General features: G+C 42.9%; 1 pseudogene; it reads right to left on the reverse strand.

Annotated features, from left to right (window-relative positions):
- LOC126413105 (myrosinase 1-like) overlaps positions 1-10,733 on the reverse strand; it is a 65,568-nt pseudogene extending 54,835 nt beyond the window's left edge.
- Between the last annotated feature and the right edge of the window lie 845 nt (positions 10,734-11,578).

The following is an 11,578-nucleotide window of genomic DNA, read 5'->3' on the forward strand; positions in this document are numbered from 1 at the left end:
GTTATTCGATTTGTATATTGAGCAAGCAGTGAAGGAAACAAAAGAAAAGTTCGGAGTATGTATTAAAATCCATGAAGAAGAAATAAAAGCTTTGAGGTTCGCCGATGACATTGTAATTCTGTCAGAGAGAGCAAAGGACTTGGAAGAACAGCTGAACGGAATGGACAGTGTCTTGAAATGAGGGTATAAGATGAACATCAACAAATGCAAAACGAGGATAATGGAATGTAGTCGAATTAAGTCAGGTGATGCTAAGGGAATTAGATTATCAAATGAGACCCTTAAAGCAGTAAAGGAGTTTTGCTATTTGTGGAGCAAAATAACTGATGATGGTCGAAGTTTAGAGGATATAAAATGTAGACTGGCAATGGCAAGGAAAGCGTTTCTGAAGAAGAGAAATTTGTTATGTCCATTATAATTATCCGAGCTGTTATGCCGTCAACCGACCACGGCATAACAGCCCGGAAAATTATAATGGACATGATATTTCCGGCCGTGAAAGTCTACATTTTAGTATTAGACGCCTCTACGGGGAGGAGATGTCAAGAGAAGTGCGACGCCTGGAAGGACTCCAGAAGAAGAGAGTGCAGCTTTTGTGTTCCCTCACATTCCTGTCTCGTTGCAGAGCCGTCGGCGTTATACCGAAGCTTCTGAAGATAAAGCGAGTGTTTTATTCGGGGAAGGCACAACGCATTTTCAAACGGACTGAGGAGGCCTTACTACTACGTGAGCGCATTCAGCAGACCCGACGGGACTTGGCAAGCACAAACTGTAAGTTAATGTCTCTCCATATTACGATCAGTAATAAACTGTGCAGTGGTGACTGGGATAAAATTGATAGACTACTGCATGATACCATGGGGAAGCGTATGTTGATAACGTCTAGTAGACAGAAGAAGAAGTTTGATAATTTGCTACCTAATCAGACTGTTCGGCATTTAGACGTTTCCCGGACCGCTATCAATTTGTCCAAACGTTCGTTATCTGACGTTGAGACATCTGTGCTTGCCAAGGGAGGAAATTTTGCTGTTAGTCCGCGTTTTGTGCCCACGGAAGAAATTATAGCCGGTGTAGAAGCAGGAATTCGCAGTGTGGATTCTGTAACAGCTGAAGAAATCCGTATAGAAACAGTAAGAATATTAGCCAATGCGAAACCGCCGAAAAGTAATATAACTGTGGGTGAGAGAAGAGCTTTAAAACTCCGGAATAACGACGATAGTATTTTGGTTCTCCCAGCTGACAAAGGAAGCGCAACGGTGGTTATGGATGTGGCCAACTACCGGAGTAAAATTACTGATCTGCTGGATCCGCAAGCATATAGGAAGCTGAATAAGGACCCCACTAACAGCGTTCTCAGAACTGTGTCACGGTTAATAAAAAAGTCCTCCATTGAAGAGAGTGTACAGAAAGGTCTCTGCAATTCGGTTCCGCTACCACCGAGGCTTTATGGATTGCCCAAAATTCATAAAGAAAATGTGCCGTTAAGACCGATACTAAGTGCCATTGGTTCGCCCACCTACTCGTTAGCCAAGTTTTTGACTACGCTGCTAAAACCACATGTGGGCCGTTCGGACTCTTATATAAAGAACTCGACACATTTCATTAGCAGATTGAATGGCATAGTAGTCGAGCCGGAAGACATTTTGGTCAGCTTCGATGTGGTATCGCTGTTTACCATGGTTCCTCTTAATGATGTATTGGAACAGCTGGATCGAATTTTTCCTACCGATATTTCAGAACTGTTTAAGTGTTGTTTGACGACCACATACTTCAAGTGGAATGAACAGTTTTATGAGCAAACGGATGGCGTGGCTATGGGAAGCCCGTAATTGCAAACGTCTTTATGGAGAAATTCGAAGAACAGGCCTTAGGTACTGCCAGCAAAAAGCAAATGTATGGTTCCGATTCGTGGATGACACGTTTGTGCTGTGGAGACATGGTAGGGAGGAACTAAGCCGGTTCCACGACCATCTGAACAGCATAAACTCGAGAATTCAGTTTACAATGGAGGAGGACGTAGACGGCTAGTTACATTTCCTCGATGTGCTTATTTTTAGAAACGAAATTGGTAGTTTGGGCCACTCAGTATACCGCAAACCCACGCACACGGACCGTTATTTGCACCGGGATTCGAACCACCACCCACAACAGAAACGGAGTGTTATCAAGACGTTAGCGGACAGAGATAGAAATATTTGTGAACCCGAGTTGCTCGACGCTGAGATGGAACATCTTCACAATGCACTAATGAAGAACGGATATTCGTCCGCCGAAATAAAACGTGCGTTGAGGCACCCATGCAGAAATCATACTGACGTACAGGCTACTGCAAAATCTAAGGTTTCCCTGCCGTTTGTTAAAAATGTAACGGAAAAAATAGGGAGGATCTTGACGAAGCGGAATATTAGCGTAATTTACAAGCCCACGAGGAAGATACAGGAATACCTTAAGCCTGCCCAGGACGCTCGCAAACCACTCGAAAAAGCTGGAGTGTATAGGATCCCATGCAGCTGTGGTGATGTTTATGTGGGTACCACTAAAAGAACTATTTCTAAACGTTTGGAAGAGCATAAGGGAAATTGCAGAAGAGGAGAAACGGAACGATCAGCTGTTGTGGAGCATGCGTTCCAGCCAGGGAACCACAACATTCGTTTCGAGGAGACGCAAGTACTAGCGGCCACAAGCGGATATTACGAAAGGCTCTACAGGGAGGCAATCGAAATCGCTAAACATCCTAATAATTTCAACCGTAATGAGGAGGGTGTGAAATTAAACGGCATATGGATGCCGGCGTTAAAGAAGATGTGTACCACCCGCCCACTACTGGGTGATGGCAACGGCGATCGACGGCGACGGACAGCGGCCAATTGCACTGACGTTTTCAAAACACGTGACGTCACACCGCGGCGTGGGAGCGCGCGGACACGGAATTTAGCGGTAGTCAGTAGCGAGCCAGTGGGTGTGTTGGACCTTCCATTGAGCTACGGACCCCCTTGAAGAAGTCTCCCGCAGTCGGAGACGAAACGTTTGAAAAAAAAAGGGGATCGACACAGAATTCGTTAACCGACCACGGCATAACAGTCCGGATAATTATAATGGACTGATATTTCCTGCCGTGAAAGTCTACATTTTAGTATCAGAAATTTGTTAACATCGAGTATAGATTTAAGTGTCAGGAAGTCATTTCTGAAAGTATTTGTAAGGAGTGTAGCTATGTATGGAAGTGAAACATGGACGACAAATAGTTTGGACAAGAAGAGAATAGAAGATTTCGAAATGTGGTGCTACAGAGAAATGCTGAAGATTAGATGGGTAGATCACATAACTAATCAGGAGGTATTGAATAGAATTGGGGAGAAGAGGAGTTTGTGGCACAACTTGACAAGAAGAAGGGACCGGTTTGTAGTACATGTTCTGAGGCATCAAGGGATCACCAATTTAGTATTGGAGGGCAGCGTGGAGGGTAAAAATCGTAGAGGGAGACCAAGAGATGAATACACTAAGCAGATTCAGAGGGATGTAGGTTGCGGTAGGTACTGGGAGATGAAGAGGCTTGCACAGGGTGGAGTAGCATGGAGAGCTGCATCAAATCAGTCTCAGGACTGAAGACCACAACAACAACAACAACAAAACCAAACCCATCGCAGAGTATCAGAACTATTTTGGGCGAAACGTAGTGAAGGGAAATAAACGTGTAGAAAACGTAAATTCATTGATTTACTAGACTATGATTAAATTTTCTACAATCTGAAATAAAATAGGGTAGGTAAATTACATAATTTGAAAAATTAGGGAAAAAGGTGATTATTACGAAATTGATCACCCTATTCCTCGCATGCTGTGCGGAATTTAAGTACGGGTTGTAAGAAAAGACAAAGGAAGATGTGAAAGTCGAAAAAATATAGAAATGACTGGCTTCGAGTCACAGACGTGATGGTACACATCCTAAACAACGGAAGAACAAAGAGTACATTATTGATGTGGAATAAAGCGCTGTCGTTATTTCTCGGTGAAGACAAATACATATCATCCAAGGGAATGAACACCATTAGAATGGATGAACAAGAAAAAAATGTCACATCCTTACAGGAGAGATGAAAATGTCGTTAGAGAGGAGAAGAATTAAGCACTTCTATAGTGGATAATGGTTGTAGGTTACACTTCTCTCTTACAGACGTAGTAAATATATTTGAAAATAACGGTGTATAATCAGGACCGAGATCAAGGGGAGGGGGACAGGAGGACGAAACATGTCTCCGCCCATTGTGGTAGGTTTTTGAGGGGGGGGAAAATCTTAATATTAACGTAGTTCCAAGAGAATTGATTAAACACACAATAATAGCTTCCCATAAATGACTAAGTTCGAGAATAAGTAGGAAATACAAATAATTCATATAGTCTAATGTCTTTCTGTAAATTATCTATGGTCTCGTAAAAAGATGAAAATTGATGTGCTAGAGTTGGTCGTCTTGGGTGCGTCTTCGAGAATAGCAGAGCTTGGTAGTGGCACTGTTGCCAAGTCAATATGTTTCCTTCCACACAACACAGGAAATATATCTACCCCAGCTTGAAAGCTCCTATAGAAACGAAAAACAAATATGATGGCTTGACTGGTTCTATACATGAGGCTTAACCACCTGTAGTGGAATCATTGAGAAAAACTCTTGTTATTAAATAATATAGAAGTATAAATAATATACTCTGCCCGTCACATGCTATAATCTTTTGACTCCAGACATTGTTATTAAACTGAGTTTACACGCGGAAAGATGAATGGCATGTTTTCATGGCACGTTTTCCCTACCATTCCCTCCCCTTCGGATCTGCTATTTAATACCATTTACATTGCTCTTCTTGTAAACTTCGACTCATTTCTTTTCCTTCTCCGTGTTGAAAAGGCAATAATCAATAGGTGTTAGCATTAAGATCAAATCTTGTTTTAGAGCTGAAGCAGCTGAACGGCACTACACAAATTAACACTTCCCAAACTGCTTGTTTTAAGCCGTAAATAGTGATCGTGGCATTGCGGAGACCACGCCTTCGCGACAACTTACCAGAGGCGTTTTCCTTTGTGTACTACGGACACACTAAAGTGTCAAGGGCGATTTACATTTTCTGAACAAATAAATCATTTAAGTGTAAGTCACTTGCTCACCTATGACGTCACAGTAGAAGCCACGATGATGGCGTCGACAATGCAGTACTCAGTTGGGCTGGTTGCTACGGGACTCGCACCACGCATTCACTTGTGCCCAGGGAACGGCAGAAAGTGAACGTAGCTATAAGCTGGCGAGTGATAAAAATTAATTTTGGTTGACATACTTACGAGGTGCATACAAGTTATAACACTTCCCACTATTTTCCTTTTTCACAAATTGATCGCGTGGAAACCGCGAAACATGTGTCACCTCTCGACGTAATCTCCCTGCAGCTGTACTCATATTTCACAACATCGACGCTTCCGTAGGAGTCTGGTTTGAACACCGGAATATCGCATCTACGTCGCATCCATTGTTACAGTCACTGAAAAGAAATCCCCATTCAGGCTGTCATCATGCGTCAGCTTTGCCTAGAATCATGCCACGCGCTCGGATTTTGTGGCACCCACCTGGAAGGTGTACACTCATGAGCAAAACATTATGAGCATCTGCTGAACATATTGTTTGTCACTCTTTGGAATGGAATGCATCACTCGGTCAGTGTATCAGGGATCCGGTAGTTCATTGGTAGATTTGTTGCGGTATGTGGCATTAGATGTCTGCGCCCAGGTCATGTAATTTCCGTGAATAACTGGCCTGTGATTTGCGTACTTAGTGATGGCTCCCATATGTGTTCCATAGGATTTACGTCGGGCGAATCTGGTGGCCGAGACATCAGCATGATTTCACTATCAACTCCTCAAACCACCGTAGCACGGTTTTGGCTCAGAGACACAGACAATTATACTGCTGAAGATTACGTCGCCGTCGGGATAAACTCCAAGCATGAAGAGATGCATGTGGTCCGCAGCTGTCTTTGATTACTAGCACAGATCCCATGCAAGCGTAGGAGAAAGTCGTTCATTATATAATACTGCTCCTTCCAGCCTTCGTCCGTGGCGTGCTGCTCGTTTTCTAGTCTCCGTTCGCGTCAGTGCCAGCGTTTAAGGAAACGACCATCGACCTAGTGTAGCAAAAATATGATTCACCCGAAGAGCCGAGACGTTTCCATCGATCTACGGTCGAAATTCCTATGGTCCCATGCCCACTACAGTCGTAATTGACAAGTTCGTTGGGTCGACATGTGAACTCGAAGGAGTGGTCTGCTGCGGAGCTCCGTATCTAACAATGTACGATGAACAGTGTGCTCCGAAACACACGTGCGTGCACCACCACTGTGCTCTTTCGGCAGAGATGCCACGGATCACGGTCCATCCTAGAGGTAGTTTCATTATTCTTCTACCTCTTTCCATAGATGCGCACAACAGTTGCAAACGGACATTCTAACAGCTACACAGTTAATCGTTCACAGGCTCTGCGTTATAATAATCTCCTTACTTCAATGGATTTCCTCATTTGCAGCCGGTATTTTCTCTAGGGTGATCGTCCATTCGTGCCTGCACCGCTTACACACTTTTGTTACCGCCTCATTTGTCCGCAACGCCACCAAACGACATACAATGTCGCGGTAAGCAGTGGTCGTAATGTTCTGGCTTATCAATGTATTTTGCCATTTTAAGTATCAAGAACAGTGCTCATTCCCGCCACTGGCGCTAGAGTAGTGTGTGCCGTATTGTGCTGCCATCTCTGTCACACATTCACAATTGGTGCACGCTTATTTTGAAACAAACGGTACGTTTTTGTCTGTCTGCAGTCCAGAGAAGAAAAATCTAAGATGGTATAATTTAAATCTCGTAATTTTGAAGTTATCATTCAAGATGTATTAAAATGTAAAAGTTTCATTTTTGTTTCACTCGCTGGTATCCCATATCTGCCTCTGGTCTTCAAATCAAAAAGACATACGAGTCAGAGCGATATGTGAAAATAAAACGTCATGGGCGAATGCCATTGTCAGAAATGTTGATTATGTCTGGGAAAGCAAGGAGGGGGCGGAGATAGCAGGCAATACGCGAAATTTTGGCGCAGGTCGTCAAAGTCCCTGGAGCCGGTCCTGCGTGTAATACTAATTGTCATTCCTTTGCATTTTTTCATCTGGTACTGTACTGATTAATAGAAAAAAATTGTGATGACAGCTGATATGTGACTTGTTGATGTCAACGAAGAGAATCAGAGAAACTCATCAATGCAGTTCCAATTTTCGCTGATGTCACTCCAAGATTCGCACTTGTTTTACTTTATTCCTGATAATCTACAATCCTCAGTTTCTTGATCCGCTTGAGGAAAATCGTTAAAGTTTGTCGAATATATTTGCTTCTCATGTATCACTGGATTTAGTCATTTATCTCTTCGTGGAAGCAACGTTTCTACTGCAGATTTTATTTCCCTCTCTGTACTTCCCCCCTCCCCTCAACCACCCCTTAACCTCCCCCCTCAGCAGCCCCTATCCAGGCAACGAGATTCTGTGTTAGAAAGTCATTCTAATATAAATAGCTAACTGGAATTCTTTTCTTTAATGTCTTTCTGCTGGTAGAACATTTGTTCCCCAAGACCTTCGCAAGAACACGTTAGAGCTCATAGGCTCTCTGGACTGCAGTAAGAGTTGGTTATGCGGCAGCACAGGCTTTACTCGATTATGTGTTCCCTGTTTCCATAATGGTCCATAGTAACACGATGACACCATGATGATGTACCCGCATTGATCACTCTCACGAAGATGGCGCAAAGACACATGTAAACCACTGAGGAATGGAGAAACACTGTACTCTCATTTTTATGGGCTTTATGTGAAGATTATAAGAAAACGGCGCGCAGGCTTCGGAAGAAAGAGAATCTGGCGCACTGGTTGTAGCACCGACTCTCGTATGCGGGGAGTGTGGTTCAGATACCCTTCTGATCGATTAACTCGAATTCTAGAATGATGCCACCATGCCTATCCCTTTCGTAGCTTAGCTGTATGTATAATAACTTCGTCGTTGACGGAACATTGTTCCATGATCATCCTCCCTTTCGTTTCTGTAGACCTACTACCGAGACTCATTTACGAGGGGTGTTCAATAACTAATGCAACACTTTTTTCTCTGAAACAAGGTTGGTTTTATTCAGGATTCCTATACATAGTGTTATTCTCCACTCTTATACCTACAAAACACTACTTTTCAAAATAATCTCAATGCGTGGGTCTTACGTCAACTTACTGGGAGGACATTTATGCCCACATGGTACCATCCCACTGGTCGACGTCGTAGCCAACGTCTTACTGCAACAACAACTTCCCCATGATCCTCATACTGCTTCCCGCGGAGTGCCTCCTACATTGGGCCAAACGGATGGAAGTCTGAAGATGCGAGATTTGGACTGTAGGGTGGATACGGAAGAACAGTCCAGTGAAGTTTTGTGAGCTCCACTCGGGTCCGTAGACTAGTGTGATGCCTTGCGTTATAGTGACGAGGGAGAAGTTCGTTTGCATCACCTCGAATGAGAGTGTTCGCACTTTCCAACAGTGCAGGAGTCACAACTGTGTGCGGCCGGTCGGCACGCGGGAGATCAGAAAGGCTTGCGCGACCTTCCTGCATTGATGACAGACGCCTTGCCCGACGACTCACCATGCTTTTGTTCATTGCCAAATCTCATTAGACATTCTGCACGGGTCTATGACTATCTGCACGCTCTGGTTTTCCGCCAGAGCAACTCAATTACATCTCGCTGCTTGAAACGCACCTACATTACAGACGTCACATATCGCAACTTCACAAAACTATAAAGACTGAAGCTGGAATGTTCCACGATGTCCGAAAATAAATTCCATATTTCTTCTACTGAAATCGGCTAAGGAAAAAATGTATTGCATTGTTACTGAACGCCCCTCGTTCTTTGTTCTTCACTGTCTATTGCAGTGTAGAAGCGGAAATTACTGTTAAAATGATCCCTGCAATCATTCTAATTACTGACGAAAACAGTCGCATTCTTTCATGTATGGGTCCATGTATGGGTCGAAGGAAGGCTACATCAAATCAAAACTGTAGTCTCTCCAGATATTTAACTTTCCTAGGTTAAAGGATTTCGGCGTGATTAAGGTTCACCATTTAGTTCGATATCGGACATTTAACCAAATCATATTATTTCTGAAAATGAGCTACGTACCGTTTTCGAAAAAAAAGCACTGTCTCTGAATTAACAGAACACATTTTACGGCTAGCGAATTGGGTGAATTGGGTAGGTAAATCACCAGATTTTTGCTATCTCAAAGGAGTTGAAGAGACCATGAAGACACATGTCGTGCTGCGATCTACAAGAGCAGAAGCTAGTCTTCTTTACTTAGGAAAATATACTTACGTTGAGCGCCTTCAGCATCTGCACGTCCTCCTGGTACCTGTGGTAGGAATCGCAGGCCACGTCGCCGGTGTCTCCTGTGGTGTATTCCGGATAGTTGTGGAAGAAGTAGTCCTGAATGCTCTCTCCTTTGCCTGTACAAATATGCAAGAACATTGTAATATATGATATGTCATCCAAGTTTATTACTGGCTTTGTGTAAGACTAGCAACAACACGGAACATAATGAAAGCATACATGATATAGATGATTTAGTACCTTCGGCAGGTGCCATTCTTCTTTAATGGTTGTTCGATCATAGAGTTTCGGTCTTAGTCCGTTAACAAGTGATTTATATCCATTTCTTCGACATCACAATTTATGATATTTTAAATAATAAAATAATGAAATATATCCCTGGAATTTATTTTAAGTAAATCTTCATTACCTCTTTTAAGTAAACATGAAGGAGGAATAGCCCTGTGTGCATCATCTGTTTACATTTAGTATTTCTGCGTACACTTCAACACAGGATCTTCGCAATAATTTTTCCGTAAACACGTGGTCTTAAGGTGTGTGTTGAGTGGGATGGGAATTAAAATGTATGTACATTTAAGCGTTTTCTGTGTTATTACAGTTACAACACCTGCTGCCGGCCGTGGTGGCCGAGTGGTTCTAGGCGCTACAGTCTGGAACCGCGGGACCGCTACGGTCGCAGGTTCGAATCCTGCCTCGGGCATGGATGTGTGTGATGTCCTTAGGTTAGTTAAGTTTAAGTAGTTCTAAGTTATAGGGGACTGATGACCTCAGAAGTTAAGACCCATAGTGCTCAGAGCCATTTGAACAATTTGAACAACACCTGCTCTATAGACACTATAACACTGGCCGCTCTTTAAGTATACACAGGTGGAGTGATTTGTATTGCATAAGGTCACATCTATGAAATTTTTGGAAACTAGTTGATAATGGTCTAACGCCGAAATTGTAAAATCGTACAACCAAAAAGGAGAACGGACAATTGCAGACTAAACTAAATCATTGCAGCTGAGGACCCGGTCTCAATGATGATCATAGAAATATATCATTCTACGGATAAGCACTAAACGTAATGTAACGTCTTCTAACACACAGTTTTTTTTATTCTTTGTTACTCTGCTACGGAATGACAATAATGCTTCTAAACTCACCGTCTTCATTCCAAGCTCCTTCGATCTGATATGCGGCTGTCGCAGCTCCAAACATGAAGTTATCTGGGAATCGGTTAGTGACATTCTGTGCAGAAGCACCGACGAAAACAGCCGTAAAGGCAATGAGGAACTTCGTCATTGCCGTTGTTCAGTGACTTCGTGTGAGCAGCTTCAAGGACTACGTATATATAATGTAGTTACCTTGCAGTTTAGTGAGATGTTTTCATAATCAGCAATAACTAAACCATTATTTCTGTTATCATCAGTTAATCAGAAAATTTCTCGTAGCGCTGTTGTGAAGTACAAGTGCTTCTCGCTGATACTATCACATATGTTGAAAGGGGGGGGGGGGGAATCTTAAGGAGTTGCGTGTGACACAATGATATCAGTAGAAGCTTTCTTATCAACTGCGTTTGGATACTCTGGCGTATTTAAAAAATGGATTAATACAGACCTGACCACAATCAAATATTCACTTTTGATGGTAACCGGTTTCGGTCAGACTATGACCATCATACCGTGAGGGTAGGGGCGGTGGTGAATGAAGCGGGTGTCGTTGCACGAACTGCAGTTGATATTCGTGGAGCCACGACATCTACCCCGTTCGTTGCCACCGCCTACCATCGGGTATAAACGGTCTGAAAATGGTCACGTTCTGACTGAAACCAGTTCCCATTGCTGATAAATGTTTCATTGTGGTCAATACTTTTATCAATCCATTTTTTTTGTTTTACCTAGACTGCTGATTTTTTCTAGGAGAAATGTTCTCAAGAATTACTCTAGTGTAGCGTCAGTCTGATGTTTGGAAACGCTAGTCCTGAAGAAAAGGTAATTGTCAACAATTACAAGGAAACAAGTGACTCATTCCTTCGTTAAATGCTAATTCCCAATCACAGATACAGTAATTACATAACTTTTTTGGAACAATAGTGTAAATCAATAAAATTCTATTGCTGAGGGTGCCGACCATTGGCACCACCTCGT

Source organism: Schistocerca serialis, chromosome 7, assembly GCF_023864345.2.
Source record: "Schistocerca serialis cubense isolate TAMUIC-IGC-003099 chromosome 7, iqSchSeri2.2, whole genome shotgun sequence".
Lineage (NCBI taxonomy): Eukaryota > Metazoa > Arthropoda > Insecta > Orthoptera > Acrididae > Schistocerca > Schistocerca serialis.